This window comes from Hemiscyllium ocellatum, chromosome 3 (genome assembly GCF_020745735.1).
Source record: "Hemiscyllium ocellatum isolate sHemOce1 chromosome 3, sHemOce1.pat.X.cur, whole genome shotgun sequence".
In the NCBI taxonomy this organism is placed as follows: domain Eukaryota; kingdom Metazoa; phylum Chordata; class Chondrichthyes; order Orectolobiformes; family Hemiscylliidae; genus Hemiscyllium; species Hemiscyllium ocellatum.
This window is the reverse complement of record NC_083403.1, coordinates 59180924-59196803: the sequence shown is the minus strand read 5'-3', so window position 1 is coordinate 59196803 and position 15880 is coordinate 59180924. Positions and strand designations below refer to the sequence as shown.

Below are 15880 nucleotides of genomic sequence, written 5' to 3'. Positions count from 1 at the left end.
CAATGGCCCAAAGTCCACCTTTGCCTCCCTTTTGTCCTTTATATATTAAAAAAAACTCTTATAGTCTTCTTTTATATTAATGGCTAGCTTACCCTCATACTTAATCTTCTCCCTCCTTTTTTTTGTTGCCCTCTGTTGATCTTTGTAAGCTTCCCAATCTTCTGGTTTCCCACTGCCCTTTGCCACATTATATGCTTTCTCTTTTGCTTTAATGCTATTCCCGACTTCCCTAGTCAGCCATGGTTGCCTCATCCTCCCTGTACCATGCTTCTTTTTCCTCGGAATGAAACTCTGCTCTGTCTCCTGAAGTACTCCCAGAAACTCTTGCCATTGGTGTCCCATTGTCTTTCCTGCTAGGCTGCTCTCCTAGTCAATTCTACCCAGTTCCTCCCTCATGCCAAGGTATATGGCATGCTTGCCTTCGTTGTTGGGGCACAGAATATAAAAATTGGCAAGTCATGTTACAGCTGCATAGGACATCAGTTAGGCCACATTTGGAATATTGTTTACAGTTCTTGTCTCCACTCGAATAGAAGGATGTGGAGGATTTGGAGAGGGTACAGAAACAGTTTACCAGGATGTTGCCTAGTTTGGAGTGTATGAGCTGTAAGGAGAGATTGGACAAATTTAGTTTGTTTTCATTTAAACATCAAAGAATGAGGGGTGACTTGATAAAAGTTTACAGAATGATGATGGTAAAAGGATAAGTTTTCATAGCTTCAGGGAAGTACATAGGACATTGTGGAGAAGAAGTATTTTACACAACAAGTGATAATGACTTGGTAACCACTGCCAATAAAAGATGTTAAAAGCAGAGACATTGGGTGATTTCTAAAGGAATTGAATGGGTTTAAGGGAAGTAAATTTTATAAGTCACACATGGTGGTGCAGTCACTCAGTGGTTGGCACTGTTGCCCCACAGCGCAAGGAACCTGGGTTTGATTCCACCCTCGGGTGACTGACTATAGAGTTAGCACAATCTCTCCATGTCTGCATGGGATTCTTCCAGGTGCTCCAATTCCCTGCCACAGTCCAAAGATGTACAGGTTAGGTGGATTGGCCATGCTAAATTGCCCAGAGTGTCCAGAGATGTGCAGATTAGGTGTATTAGCCATGGGAAATGCAGGGTTACAGGGATAGGGTAGGGGGTGAGTCTGCATGAGATACTTTTTGGAGAGTTGGTATGTGCTCGATGGATAAAAGGCTTGATTCTGTGTTGTAGGGATTCTATGATTCAAGGCTGTAGGGAATAGAACTGGAAAATGGGCTGATTGACTGCTTATTGGTTTCCTTCTCAGCTGTAATGACTCTGTGACTGGCATTTATGACATTTATCTGAGCAGACGGTGACAGACAGGAATTTTGCTATGTTCCTATGTCTATGTCCAAAGTGGAAGCTCTTCACCGATTGGATTTCATCGCTCTGTGCCTGATATTCAACCGTTGGGTACTTAGCATCTGGGAAGCCTGAAGGTTTCTGGGAGTGTTTGAGTAGTAGTGGAGCCCTACATTTTCAGGCAGTCAGTACCTTTTCAAAGCGCCTGACATGAAGAAGTTGGCAGGGGATTCCCACTGACAGCTGCCTCCCTGACCTTGTTGCTAATCTGTTCCACCTTGCGAACCTCCTTCTCTGCATTAGTCACCTGCCTGCTGGTTCCTTGGTTTCAAGTGGGTAAACTTCTTGAAGCAGCCACTGCCTCAATAGAGGCACCATCAAGAAAACACATTTGCTGGTTTCTGATTGACCAGAAGGTCTTTGGAAGGAATTGGGTCATCCTGCTGTCTCAGAGCTCCTTCCATCATTCCTGTCCAGCCAGTGGCAAAACCTGTCTACCCTCTAAATTTGTGCAAGATTTAATTCCATTCATTCTTTAATCATCATTGATTGTTCCTCAATTTGAAGATGGCCTCTGCTCGGGTTGTGATTTTCATCCATGGGTTTTCATGTAATTGAACAGGCTGACTCTGAACCCTCAGATCATTGCTCACATGAGGCAGGGACATCTATGAGGTAGTGGGACCCTGAGTGCAGGATCTGCTACCTTTTCTTTCCTCTGCCACCATCTCTGTCTCATCATTTATGCATTAGGATTCAAAGCACAATGCAACCTGATGAACAACATGCCTGTTATGAGCAAGTGGCACAAAGTTCCAAGCAGTCATAGTTTAATAGTAATAGAAGCAAGATTGGGGCATTTGCCCCAATGCTCTGCCACCTCATTAAGATCATGCTGATCTAGCCATTGTCTCAGCTTCTCTACCCACATTATCGCCATAACCTTTAATTCCCCAACCATGCAAAATCCCATCCAACTGTGTCTTGAATATATTTAATGAAGCTGCCTCTACTGCTTCCTTGGACAGAGAATTCCATAGATTCACTACTGACTAGGAAATGCAGCTCCTCCTCAACTCTGTCTTAAGTCTACTCCCCCCAATCTTGAGGCCATGTCCCCTAGTCCTAGACTCACCCACTAGCAGAAAAAAAACTTGCCTGCCTCTATCATATCAATCCCTTCTAAATTTTATATGTTTCTATAAGATGCCCTCTCATTTTTCTAAATTCTAGTGAGTACATTATCAGGTGGCTCAACCTCTCCTCAAAGGGTCACCCCCTTTTCTCCGGAATCAACCTGGTGAACCTCCTCTGCACTACCTCCAAAGCCAATATATCCTTCCTCAAGTACAGAACTGCACACAATACTCCAGGTGTGGCCTCACCAACACCTTGCCCAAGTACAGCAGAACCTCCCAAGCTCTTAAATTCAATCCCTGTCGCAATGAAAGTCAATATTCCATTTGCCTTCCTGATAACCTGTTGCACCTGCAAATCAACTTTTAGCAATTCATATATGAGCACTTCTAAGTCCCTCTGCACAACAGCATCCTGCAATCTTTCACCATGTAAATAATACTCTGACCTATTGTCTTTTACTTCCAAAGTGGATAACCTCACATTTACTCACATTGTACTCCATCTGCCAGACTGTCGCCCACTCACTTAACCTATGGGCGGCAGTCTGGCACAGTGGTTAGCACTGCTGCCTCACAGCGCTGGAGACCCGGGTTCAATTCCTACCTCAGGTGACTGACTGTGTGGAGTTTGCACATTCTCCCCATGTCTGCATGGGTTTGCTCCGGTTTCCTCCCACAGTCCAAAGATGTGCGGGTTAGGTGAAGTGGCCATGCTAAATTGCCCATAGTGTTAGGTAAGGGGTAAATGTAGGGGTATGGGTGGGTTGCGCTTCGGCGGATCGGTGTGGACTTGTTGGGCCGAAGGGCCTGTTTCCACACTGTAAGTAATCTAATCTAATCTATCTAAATCTCTCTGCACACCCTCCACATCATCTGCACAGTTTGCCGTTCCAGTCAATTTAGTGCCATCAGCAAACATTACACTTGGGTCTCCTATTCCAAATCATTTATATATAAATCATGAACAGTTGTGGCCCTGCAGCACCCTTCTCATCTCCAACCAGAGAAACACCCATTTATCCCAACTCTCTGCTTTCTATTGGTTAACCAGCCCTCTATCTATGCTGGTGCATTCCCCACAACTCCATGCATTCTGATCTTATGCGGCACCTTATTGAATGCCTCCTGGAAATCCAAGTATACAACATTCACCTATTCCCCTCCATCCTCAAATTACTCCAAATAACTACCACCATTTCCTTCAGTGCCCTGTGATGCATTCCATCAGGACCACGGGACTTACCTACCTTTTGACCCTCAAGTTTGCTCAATACTACCCTTTAGTGATAACAATTGAATTGAGGTCCTCACTTCCCATTGTGTCCTTAACATCATTCTTTGGCATGTTCGACACATCTTCCGCTATGAAGACTGACACAAAATAGTGTCAGCATTACCCAATATTAATTCCCCTCTCTCATCCTGCAAGAGACCGGCATCCACTTTAGCTACCCTTTTCCATTTTATATATTTATGAAAACTTTTCCTACCTGTTTTTATATTCTACGCTAATTTGCATTCATAGACTAACTTTCTTTTCTTTACTGTTTGCTTCGTAATTCTTTTACGCTTTTTAAAGTTTTCTCAGTCTTCCTGTTTCCCATTACTGTTAGTTTCTTTGTAAGCCTTAGCTTTTAATTTTATGCCTTCCTCTATTTCCTTGGTTACCCAAGGCTGGCTCTTCCTACCCTTGCTATCCTTCTTTTTGACCAGAATACACTTTCCTTGAGCACTGTGAAAACCTTCTTTGAAAGTCCTCTATTGTTCCTCAACTGTTCCTGTATCAATGTTGCCTCACTTCATGGAGAACTTTCTAGTGTCTTTGCAATATTTTCTTTCTGTTCCCTGGAAGACTGGCCACTTGGAAGTTGTGAAAACACGACACAGTGAACAAAATGCTTCACAGCCCAACAGACACAGTGTCCAGCCCATTTCTCAGCAGAATTTAGTTTAAGCAGTATTATAAATTTCCTTACTCCTTCTACTTAACTTTATGTGGGGTTTTCAAATGCCCATTTTCTTCATTCTGCTTGCTTGCGTTTTCCTTGAATTCATCTCTCATCTTCAAGTTACTCATCTTCTATTCTTATTCCCTTCTCTTACATTTCCTCTGTAAATAATCAACATCCTATTAGGGATGCTGCTATTCAAATTTTCTGAACCTTGATGCAGAAGGCAAGAGACACAATGTTCTCAAGATCCTAATAGTCTTCATTTTTTTACTTTTCAGGAGACGTTATGACATCAGCATCCAACAAAGGGATTTTCCGTTTCCTGTTCATGACTCTCATCACTTTGAGCTTTTTTTTTAGCTTTGTTGTTGCTGTATGTAAAACCATCCAATACCTGGATTTATGCTCCACTGGAATCTGTCACATCAGCACCAGGTGTGAAGAATATTTTTGGGACAGGTGCTGAGGAGAATAAAACTATTGTGCTGATTTGGCTTTGGCCTTTCTGCCAAATATTTGAGCTCGATTCTTGTAAATCGGAGTTTAACATCCATGACTGTCACTTGACTGTGAATAGGAGCCTCTTTAACAAGTCGCACGCTGTCCTTTTCCATCACAGAGACATAACTGTGGACTTATTCAATTTGCCCACACAACCTCAGCCAAGGTTTCAGAAATGGGTTTGGATGAATCTGGAGTCACCTATGCATTCTTCAAAAAGGACAGGACTCGACCAACTCTTCAACCTGACTTTGTCATATCAGTGGGATTCAGATATCCAGGTGCCTTATGGGTGTCTGACAATGAGCAAAGTCCCAATAGACTTTGAATTGCCCAGTAAGAGCAATCTTGTGTGTTGGATTGTAAGCAACTGGAACTCTAACCATGCCAGAGTGAAGTATTGCCACGAACTATCCAAATATATTAAAATCAATACTTATAATCAAGCCTTTAGAAAACATCTGAACTCTAAAGATTTGATCCCTACAATATCTAGTTGTAAGTTCTACCTTTCCTTTGAAAACTCACGAGGATTACATAACTAAAAAGCTCTATAACACCTACCTTGCCGGCACTGTGCCCGTGTTCTTGGGCCATTGAGTGAAAACTATGAAAATTACATTCCAGCTAATTTTTTCATTCATGTGGATGATTTCAAATCAGTTCAGGAACTTGCAGTTTACCTGAACATGGTGAATGATAATGAGGACTTGTACATGAACTACTTCAAATGGAGAAAGTATTACACAGTGCGGATGACTCATTTCTGGGATAGACATGCATGTGACTTGGGTAAGAATATAAAACAACATCAAGAATATCGAGCGTGTTCTAGTTTGGAGAACTGGTTTTTGGGATTGAATTTGGAAACATGCCTCTGATTACTGTCATGGATGATCAGCAATTGATCGTTTTCCAATTTGGAGAAAGGATTTTGGAATTAAATTCCAGTAAATACCACAGATCATCAGTTATATCAATTGGATTGAATTAACTTCTTTCCCCAAAGAGAAAATATTTTCAATCAATTATTTTATTGACCCCAAAAATAAAATATCCTCTGGCCTCCATTGTATTAAGTTATATAAAACATATAAGCCCCTAACATGGACTTCTAATCTGAGAGGGACATCTACTGGAAAATGAAATTAGTTTACAAGCTTATTATGTTAAAGAAACTTCACAAAGAATTTGATCTATCATTGCCATTGTGGAGACAACAATAGGAAAAATAACATTTACACAAATTTAAGAAGAATGTGCTGTGAATCAGATTATATATCAATCTGGAACTTAAGAAATAAGAACTATGACTCAGGAGCAGGACTAGGTCTTTCAACCTGCAGGACTGTTCTGCAATTTGATAAGATCATGGCAGATCTAAGTGTGGTCTCAAGTCCACTTTCTTGCCTGCCTCCCACCACCATTGACCCCCTTAACTGTTAAAATTCCAAAGAACTCAATTTTCAATAAAAGCAATGACTCAACCCCCCCCAACCCCTTCACTCCAGCTCAAGAAGAGTATTCTAACAATCCGTTTGATGCAATTCGATCCTTTTTTGAGTAAGGAAACCGAACATGGTTGTTGTACTCCTGATTTGGCCTGGTCAACTCCCTGTACAGACAGAGCAATGTTTCCCAACATTTTGGCTGCATCAGCTGACAATCAAAGGCAAGCAATAAATGTCAAACCAATTTTATTCAAGTGAATAATAACCAGTAGACAAACAAAAGTGAAAAGTTTTGAATGAAAGTATAGATTGGCATATGTAAAAAATTAAGTATTTCAATTTATTTTTAAATCAGCTTTTATTAATTGTGTTGATGTGTACCTGGAATGAAAATAAAAATCAAAGATGAGTACTCAGAAACTATAGATTTGTATCAACAACCTCCCACTCATGCCTGCCTGTCCCTAATTACCAACTAAATCAGAACATCCTATCCTTTGGGGTGTGATTCCTTTCTGGAACAATGTGTCCCAGTAAACCCTGCTACTATGATATTTTACCACTGATAATAAATTGTACTGCTGCTACTACTAGTCAATCTTATAATTACTAGTAAATTGCTAATAAGAGGTGGAACAAGGCAAAAGTTACCAAGCAATCCCTTGTTTCCCTGTAACATTATGTTTTGATTTCTTTGGAATATGGTGACTTCCCTTTGAAGCTATAGACTGGTGCACTGGTCTCTTACTCTCTCAAGCTCTTTTCAAACTTTTATACTCATCTCTCTCTCTCTCTCTCTCTTTCTCTCTCTGGACTGTTATTGAACTGGTCTGCCACTTTCTCTTTTCACACTCTTTTAAACTGTATTTTAACTGGAGAAACACTATTTCATTTAGATTTCAGTTTAAAATAATGAAATTTATAAACACTAAATGTCTACCTACTTTGAGTGGGATAGCAAGGCTTTATTTAGAATTGATCATCATATTTGATCCTGAAACATAGTGGACACAAAGTCAATGAGCTGACTTTGTCCAAGCTCCACAGCTTCTAGTCACAATATTTTCTGTTATCCAACTGCTAATAAGACTCAATCATCTGCTGAATTTCTTTTTTGTCATTTATTGCAGAACTCCAATCTGTGTAGCAAATGGTCAACACAGGTGGAAAAAAGTCATTTTGAACACTTGCCAGGAGCAAGGAAGCAGTCAGATTGAAGCAAGAGATACAAACTTCTTTTCCCCAACAATTTGGTTGATGACAGTTTTAACCTTTAGACAATTAGTGAGCTGCCAGGTTTAGTCCTCAATTGCTCAATGAATTTATGCATTATAGAGGGTGAGTGATCATAGGGCTATGATCTGTATGGCCTTCTCCACTGTCTGGGCCATTGAGTGCAAACTCTCTGGAATCTCTGCCATTTCTTTATCATACTATACACCCAATATCTTCCACAGGATGGACAGCTCCTCTTCAAGTTGGGGGTCAGCATTCTGGTCATGTGAAGCATTCATGCCATTTCCAGAGGCCTGCTTTATCTCATTCTGTGTTTCTAGCCTTGCTACTGTCATGTGCTCATACTGGCATGTAGATTCCTCATAGCCAATCTGTGTACAAACAACCAGGGGCATGCATCTTTGCTTGTGCTCTGGCCTCAAAATCTCCTGCCCTTCAAAGGTTAACATGGGTCCATTGGGGCCTGTGGCTGTAGCTGCCCAGGTTATAAATGTGAGGGAAGCAAAGAGAACGAGATCCATTATTACCACTTGAGATGACTTCACAGAGACACTGTCTGTAAAAACATCAACACATGCAACAGCAGGAGATATTATCCAACATTTAGCCTCATTGCCTTAGATATTGATGCACACATTCCCTTCCTATGTTCAAATGCATAAACACTACCTCCTTGTTACCTTCCCCTTAGCCCATTTTACCCAACCTTTGTGGGACAAAGCAATGTGCCATTGAAATCTCAGTGACTCCAGCACTTCCTCATTTGCAGGCATGAAAATCATCAGATTAATTGCCCGTAGTGTTAGGTAAGGGGTAAATGTAGGGGTATGGGTGGGTTGCGCTTCGGCGGGTCGGTGTGGACTTGTTGGGCCGAAGGGCCTGTTTCCACACTGTAAGTCTAATCTAATCTAAGTTCAGCCACACAATCTACTTGAACAAACTCTCAGGTACTTTGTGCCTTTTCTCTGTCTAAAAAAAGGAATATCATGATGAGTCAATGTGGAAAAGTCTTATCTCTCATGGGTGTGCAACATGTTCTTTCCCAATGTTATTTGCTCAATGAAAAGTGTCACTGTTCATAAACCATCCCAGAATTCTCCAATGTCATGACGAAGAGCATGTGTACTTCATGTCACCTCACACATTTCCCAAGATACTAGGCAATTCCACACTTGATACACATCACATCCCTGCACTTTTTCATATACACCCATCTGCAAAATGGGGACACACTCAGCCAAGCAGGTGATAAGAGGTTCTTTGAGCCTTTTGTAACACTACACCTATTTCCAGTGGACAAGCCTGTGTCTTCTCACACTGAGACTTCCATTCAGGTTTCTGTGGTGTGGATGGACAATCTCTTCTTCTGATCAGCAAGCATGAGTACGTCCCAGCGATCAACCTCAGCCTGGAGGTGGACTTGTAGGGAATCATCATTAAGCCTTGGGACTTATAATTGTCTCAGGCCCTTTAGCAGCTGGTCCCTCTATTCTCTCTATCAAGTGGTAGCCCCACAACCATTGTGGAGAGTAAAGAGTGGAATTTGAGAGTTTTCTTTAGGACTTGTAAGTGCAGGTATTGTAGAAAGTATATTGAAAAATGCCCCCTTCAATTAGTGCTTACAGAACACACTGTGTTCTTACTGTTTAAACCCATTGCTAGGTTGAAATGAATTGATCCAAAATGTTTTAGAGGTCTACCATATTAATGTATTAAATTGCATTGGAACTGCTGGTCAAACAGGCTGACCTGGCTTTGCCTAAAGTTTGAATCCCTTCTCAATCAGAATGACAGCTTCTTTTATATCACTTAGCAGGCTGTGCCTTTCTTTCAGCAAGATAGCTTTAAGCATTAACGTCATGAGTGGTTTGCCATGAGCAATTAGCAAAACCTTTTCATTTCATCAGTCTGATTTTAGTGTTATCTTTACTTATTTGTGTGCTGTTTTTGGAGAGACCTATTTTTAATTTTTGAAATTTGAAATACTGAGTTTCTAAACAAATGCACTGAAATAGTTTCATTAATTGGCTGTTCAAAATCAAATATTTATAATTTTTAAGTATGTGATAATTACACAATAGAACTTCCTTTAAATGAACTTTAAATGTCTTGGCGTAACAAAACTACCTCCCTTTCTCACGTTTAGTAACATGAGGAAATAATTTAAATGCTCTAAAGGAATCAATCAACCACAATACAACTTGGTGTTAAGATCACAAGTTAAATTCATATATTGTACCTACTCATCCTACTGTTTTATAGGACACAAGAATGTTCTTGCAGCACTAAGCTGTGATATTGGATTTCACAGGAATGATTAATCTCTTGACCTAATGACTTTATAAATGCAATCTTCAATTGTTTTTCTCTCTTTGTATTTAAATAGTCTTTGGTTAAATTGTGTCTATTTTTCTCAGTACACTAAATAAATGTGATTTATTTTGACTGAACTCTGATTAATATTGAAACATCGCATTTTACAAAAAGAGTTTTCTTCAGGTTTATGTCCAATGCAAAATCTATTCCATTGTCATGTTTTAAACTACTGAATGAAAAAATTGTGTGGAATTAATCTTATAATGTGGGTTTTTGAAAACATATGTTGTGTGATCTTTGAGGTAGGTAAGAACAAGGACTGCAGATGCTGGAAACCTGAGTCTGGATTAGAGTGGTGCTGAAAGAACACAGCAGGTCAGGCAGCATCAGGAGCAGGAAAATCGACGTTTCGGGCAAAAGCCCTTCATCAGGAATTGAGGCAGGGAGCCTGCAGAGTGGAGAGATAAATGAGGGGGGTGGGGGGGAGGAGGGGGTAGGAAGAAAGTAGCATAGAGTACAATAGGTGAATGGGGGTGGGGATGCAGGTGATAGGAGGGTAGGGGAAGGTAGCAAAGAGTACAACAGGTAAATGGGGGTGGGGATAGGTCAGAGAGGAGGAGTGGAGAGGTGGAAAGGAAGATAGGCAGGTGGAACAGGTAATGGGGGCGGTGCTGAGGTGGAAGGTTGGAACTAGGGTAAGATGAGGGGAGGGGAAATGAGGAAACTGGTCAAGTCCACATTGATGCCCTGGGGTTGAAGTGTTCTGAGGCGGAAGATAAGGCGTTCTTCCTCCAGGCGTCGGGTGGTGAGGAAGCGGCGGTGGAGGAGGCCCAGCACATGTATGTGCTTGGCAGAGTGGGAGGGGGAGTTGAAATGTTGGGCCACGGGGTGGTGGGGTTGATTGATGCGGGTGTCCCGGAGATGTTCCCCAAAGCGCTCTGCGAGGAGGCGTCCAGTGTCCCCAATGTAGAGGAGACTGCATCAGGAGCAATGGATATCTTTGAACCTCTCATGGCTTTCAGATGCACTATAATGATGTTGTTTGCTGCCTTGAGGCTGTTTGAGACATCTAAAGGCAAGATATGCTTTCTGAACTCTGACCTTACAGGTCAAATATTCGCTGTCAATCATAAAGCAGATTTCTTATTTTTCCCTTGTTATAAGTCACAATTTTCTGATTAAAAATGATTAAAAACAATTGTAAACTTTCTGAGGTTACAATGTATTCAAGAGTGGTACAGAGGAGGTAATGTAATGTTATTAACACTGCATTCGTAATACAGAGAGCAGTCTAATGCTCCAGGGGCACAGCTTTAACCTCACTATGGCAGACCGTGAAATTTGAATTCAGTTAATACACTTTGAATTAAAAGTGAGTCTCATGGGCGGCAGGCTGGCTCAGTGGTTAGCCCTGCTGCTTCATAGCACCAGGGACCTGGGTTTGATTCCAGCCATGGGCAACTGTCTGTGTGGAGTTTATGCATTCTCCCCGTGTCTGCTTGGGTTTTCTCCGGGTTCCCCAGTTTCCTCCCACAGTCCAAAGATGTGTAGGTCAGGTGAATTGGCCATGCTAAAGTGCCCATAGTGTTAGGTGCATTAGTCAGGGGTAAATGGGTCTGGGTGGGATACTCTTTGGAGGGTCGTTTTGGATTTGTTGGGCCGAAGGGCCTGTTTCCACACTGTATGGAATCTAATCCAATCTAATAACTTCCTGTCCTTTAGAGAAGCAGTATTTGCTGACGTCCACTTGATCTAGCCTATGTGTGACTCCAGAGCAAACTTCTATTTGAAGTGATCAGCAAACTACTCAGTTGTATCAAACCACTAAAAAGCCAAAAGATGTGAATGAAACTAGACCGACCACCTGGCATCAAGTAAGGCACGAGAAACAACAAATTTTCACAAGTCTTCAAAACCAAATAAAGTCTTCTGCACTAACAGCTAGGGAATTATACAAAAGCTGAGAGAGCTGTCCTACAGAGTAATCATACAAACAGCCTGGCCCTGTTATTCTAACAATGACATTTTACAATGTCCCAAACACCACTATCCTGGGAGTTTCCTCTCCTGCCATCAGGACAGTCACAGCAGGATGCTGGTACAGTGGGGTATAGTTGGAAAGACGTTACCCTGAGAGTCCTCAACAGTGATTCCAGAACCTATGAAGTCTCATAGCATCAGGTCAAAAATGGACAAAGAAACCTCCCGCTGATTGCCACCAAAAACACCTCTCTCAGCTGATAGATTATCTCTCTTCCACGTTGAACTTTACTTGGAAGACGCATTGACTGTTTTCTGGGTGAGGAATTTTAATCACCAAGAGTTACCTGGTAGCACCACTACTGAACATAGACTGAACCTCATTCTTACCAATCTACTTGCAACAGATGTATCTGTCCATGTTATAGGTCTAGCTACTGTACATTTATTGTGGAGACAAAGTGTTGCTTTCATTTTGAGGATACTCTCATATGATGTGAATCACTGCCCTCATGTTTAATGGATTAGATCTTAAACAGGTAAAAACAAAGACTGCAAATGCTGGAAACCAGAGTTTAGGTTAGAGTGTAGCTGGAAAAGCACAGCAGGTCAAGCAGCATCTGAGAAGCAGGAAAATCCTGATGAAAGGCTTTTGCCCGAAACATTGATTTTCCTGCTCCTCGGATGCTGTCCGACCTGCTGTGCTTTTCCAGCATCACTCTAATCTAGATCTTAAATTGATCTGAGCAACAACTCAGCATCAACAACTTAAGACTCAACATTAATGAAATGCAGTGGGCCATATTCATCATGAGCAACAGAATTACATTCAACCACAATCTGTTACCTCATGGTCCAGTATATCCTCCATGCTACCATTCCTATCAAGCCAGGGATCACCCCTATTTCTGTGCTGATAGCAAGAGATAATTTGGAGTGGTACCAAGAATGTACCTGAAAATAAGGTGCCAAAGTTGGGAAAGTACAACACTGAACTAATTGCATGTCAAACAGCATAAGCAATCTACAATATACAGGTTAAGTAATCCCACAACCAAATGAACAGTGCTATTCTGTAGTCCAGTCATGAGAGTAATGACATATAATTACACACCCCACTAGAGGAGGAGATTCTACAAATATTTCCATTCTCAGTGATGCAGCAGCCTAGCACATGAAAGCAAAAGACACACCTGAATTATTTGCCAGCATCTTCTGCTAAAAGTGCTGAGTGTATGATCCATCTTGGCATCTTTCTGTGGTCCACAGGATCACAGATGCCAGCATTCAAACAATGCAGTTGACTTCACATGAAACCCAGAAACAGCTAAAGGCATCGGACATTATAAGGATTATAGCTCCTAACAACATTCTGGCACTAGTACGAAGGAGCTGTCCTCCCGAACTAACCATATCTTATCCAAGCTGTTCCAGTGCATTTAGAACAGTGGCATCCAGTCAACACTGTGGGAAGTTGATCTGGAATGCCCTGCACATCAAATACTGGACAAATCCAAACCAACCACAGTGGAATACATTTACCCAGCAATATCTGAATTATTCTGATCTGCACAACGTTCTGTTTTCCCTTTTACAAACAGATATCATTAATTGAAGAATGCTATAAGGAACATTTTTAGTTGTTTCAATGGCATTTTTACTGTTTATTCTTGCAGAGTCTGAGTTGTTTAGAGTGCTAGTGTAAGACATAATTGTGATTGATCTAAATGTGCAATATGTTAGAGAATTGAACAATCCAGTGAGAACCAAGATACCAGAATATAAAACATTGGGTTGACCACTGATGGAATACCTTGTGGAGTTCTGGTCACCACTCGATTGGAAGGATGTGATTGCACTGGAGAGGGCACACATGAAATTCGCCTGGAATGAAAGGTCTCAGTTATGAGGAGAGACTGGATAGGACTGGGTTATTTTCCTCAGAGCATTGGAGGCTGTGGGAGATCAGATTGATACATACATTTAAGGTGAGGAGTAAATGGTCGAGAGAAGATTTGAGAAAAAAAAAATCACCTCAGTGTGGTAGATGTAAAGGAACATGCTGCCTGAGAGGATGGTGGAGACAAGAACTCTTGCAACATTTAAGAAGCATCTGGATGGGTACTTAAATTGCCAGGATATAGTAGACAATGGACCAAGTGCAGATAAATGGGATTAGTGTAATTTGGTGTTTGTTGGTCAGTGTAGAAACAGAGGGCTGAAGGACCTGTTCTATGCTTTATGGCTCTATGACTCTATGATTCTAAAAAGTCACTGCAAAAATTTGAATTTGCATCATCATGCCAAAATACCTATTTCCTCCTGTATCCCTAGTAGGTAGCAACTAGTTACCTTACAAAACATAATGATTGCTAACCAAAATCAAACAAAAGTTCTAGTCATATTTCACATATTTGGTTTGAATTTCAATCGTTTATTCTTCACTGAAAAGAGAAATATGAGGAAGTGCCCTCTAATGGTATTGTTGTCATTTCAAAATTGTGTATAAAATGTCCTGAATTATAAAGAAGTCTGAAGTTGTTTAAAATCAGATTCTACTGATACTTGATCATGATTTTACATTAAAGGTCATTTTATTGAAATTGCAAAATAAGAAGAAGACCTTTCTGTGAGCAGAGCAAGTCATTAAACCCTATTCTTTGAACCTTCATCTATAAAGGTTTATTTTTTTATCTTCACTTTGCCATCAGAAAGTAAACCTTTTATACAGAAAACCAAGCAAGTTGCTTTCTTAGCTGAAGTGTAAATAGAATTACATAAAATGTCTGAGTCAGATTTCAAAGAATATAAAAGGAGATGAACAGGTGAAGGAGGTAACAGAGACAGGCTGAGGCAATGCTTTTCCAATTTGAGAGAAAGGGCCTGAGCTACATGTCAATCAACTTTGTGCAGCAACAGGGTCAATTTTCTGCAGTCTAAAACAATTACCCATTGGTACCCACAGCTCACAGATGTAGTTTAACTTGGCCCATGTCCATGATTGTGCAGCGCGTCACCCTTATTGCATGTGTTTGTGCCAGATGCGGGAACCTTGCACCGAGATTTTGATCACATTGGAGAGCCTGATTCATGTCTGAATGTTTTCCAAGTCTTGCTGCATTTGGACATGGACTGCTTCAGTGCCTGGGAAGACTTTAAGTGGTGCTGAACATTATGCAATCATCAACAAACACCCCAAATATGACTCTGTGATGGAGGGAAGATCTTTGATGAGGTAATAGAAGATGGCGGGACCTACACTATCCTGAGCTGAGATGGTTGACTTTGTGATAGATACAACTCCACCAATGAGAGGCATTTCTCCTAATTACCATCGACTCTTTGAAATCATACTTGGTCAAATGTCACCTTTTGTACATGGAAGAAAATAACTTGGTTGAGATCAGGTTGATCTGAAGGTCACCGGATAAATATATCCCATTGTGTCATCTTGAATTTGGAATTATTTTCCACTCTACTCATCCCAGAAAAAATAGTTCCTATTTGCTGAGTTTGAGCTCTAATGTACAAAAACAATTTGGTGAACTGATGATTGTACTCTGCAAGGGACATTTCTTCTAGCATCAGCAAAGGGCAGCCAATTTTTTTTCTGATTGAAAGATATTCCTTTGAAGCAATTTTTAAAGTTAAAGCCTTTTTGGAAGTCTGATTTGGATAATTTATAATGCATGCAGGAATGAAAGAATGTCATATAAAACCATGATCCAGCCAGTATGTATCATCCACATTCATGATATGTGGCATTGACAGAAATCTCTATTGTGGGAGCACTAAGTTATTAAGAAAATCCATTATATTTTGACATGCAAACCACATTTAAGCGATGCATTTCAAACAAATGCTGAGAGCTACATTTGCCGCTGCAAACGTATTACTGAAATACTTATTAAATCCAGGATAGCCAAGAAAGGCAAAAGAAATCACTCTAAAGAATTGAAGAACTTATTG

General features: G+C 40.8%; 1 protein-coding gene and 1 pseudogene across 1 annotated transcript in view; both read left to right on the top strand.

Moving 5' to 3' along the window:
* LOC132805722 (4-galactosyl-N-acetylglucosaminide 3-alpha-L-fucosyltransferase 9-like) overlaps positions 1-15880 on the top strand; it is a 125286-nt gene that overhangs the window by 90010 nt on the left and 19396 nt on the right. The gene's annotated exons all lie outside the window — the stretch shown is intronic.
* Positions 4714-5809, top strand: LOC132835312 (4-galactosyl-N-acetylglucosaminide 3-alpha-L-fucosyltransferase 9-like; annotated as a pseudogene).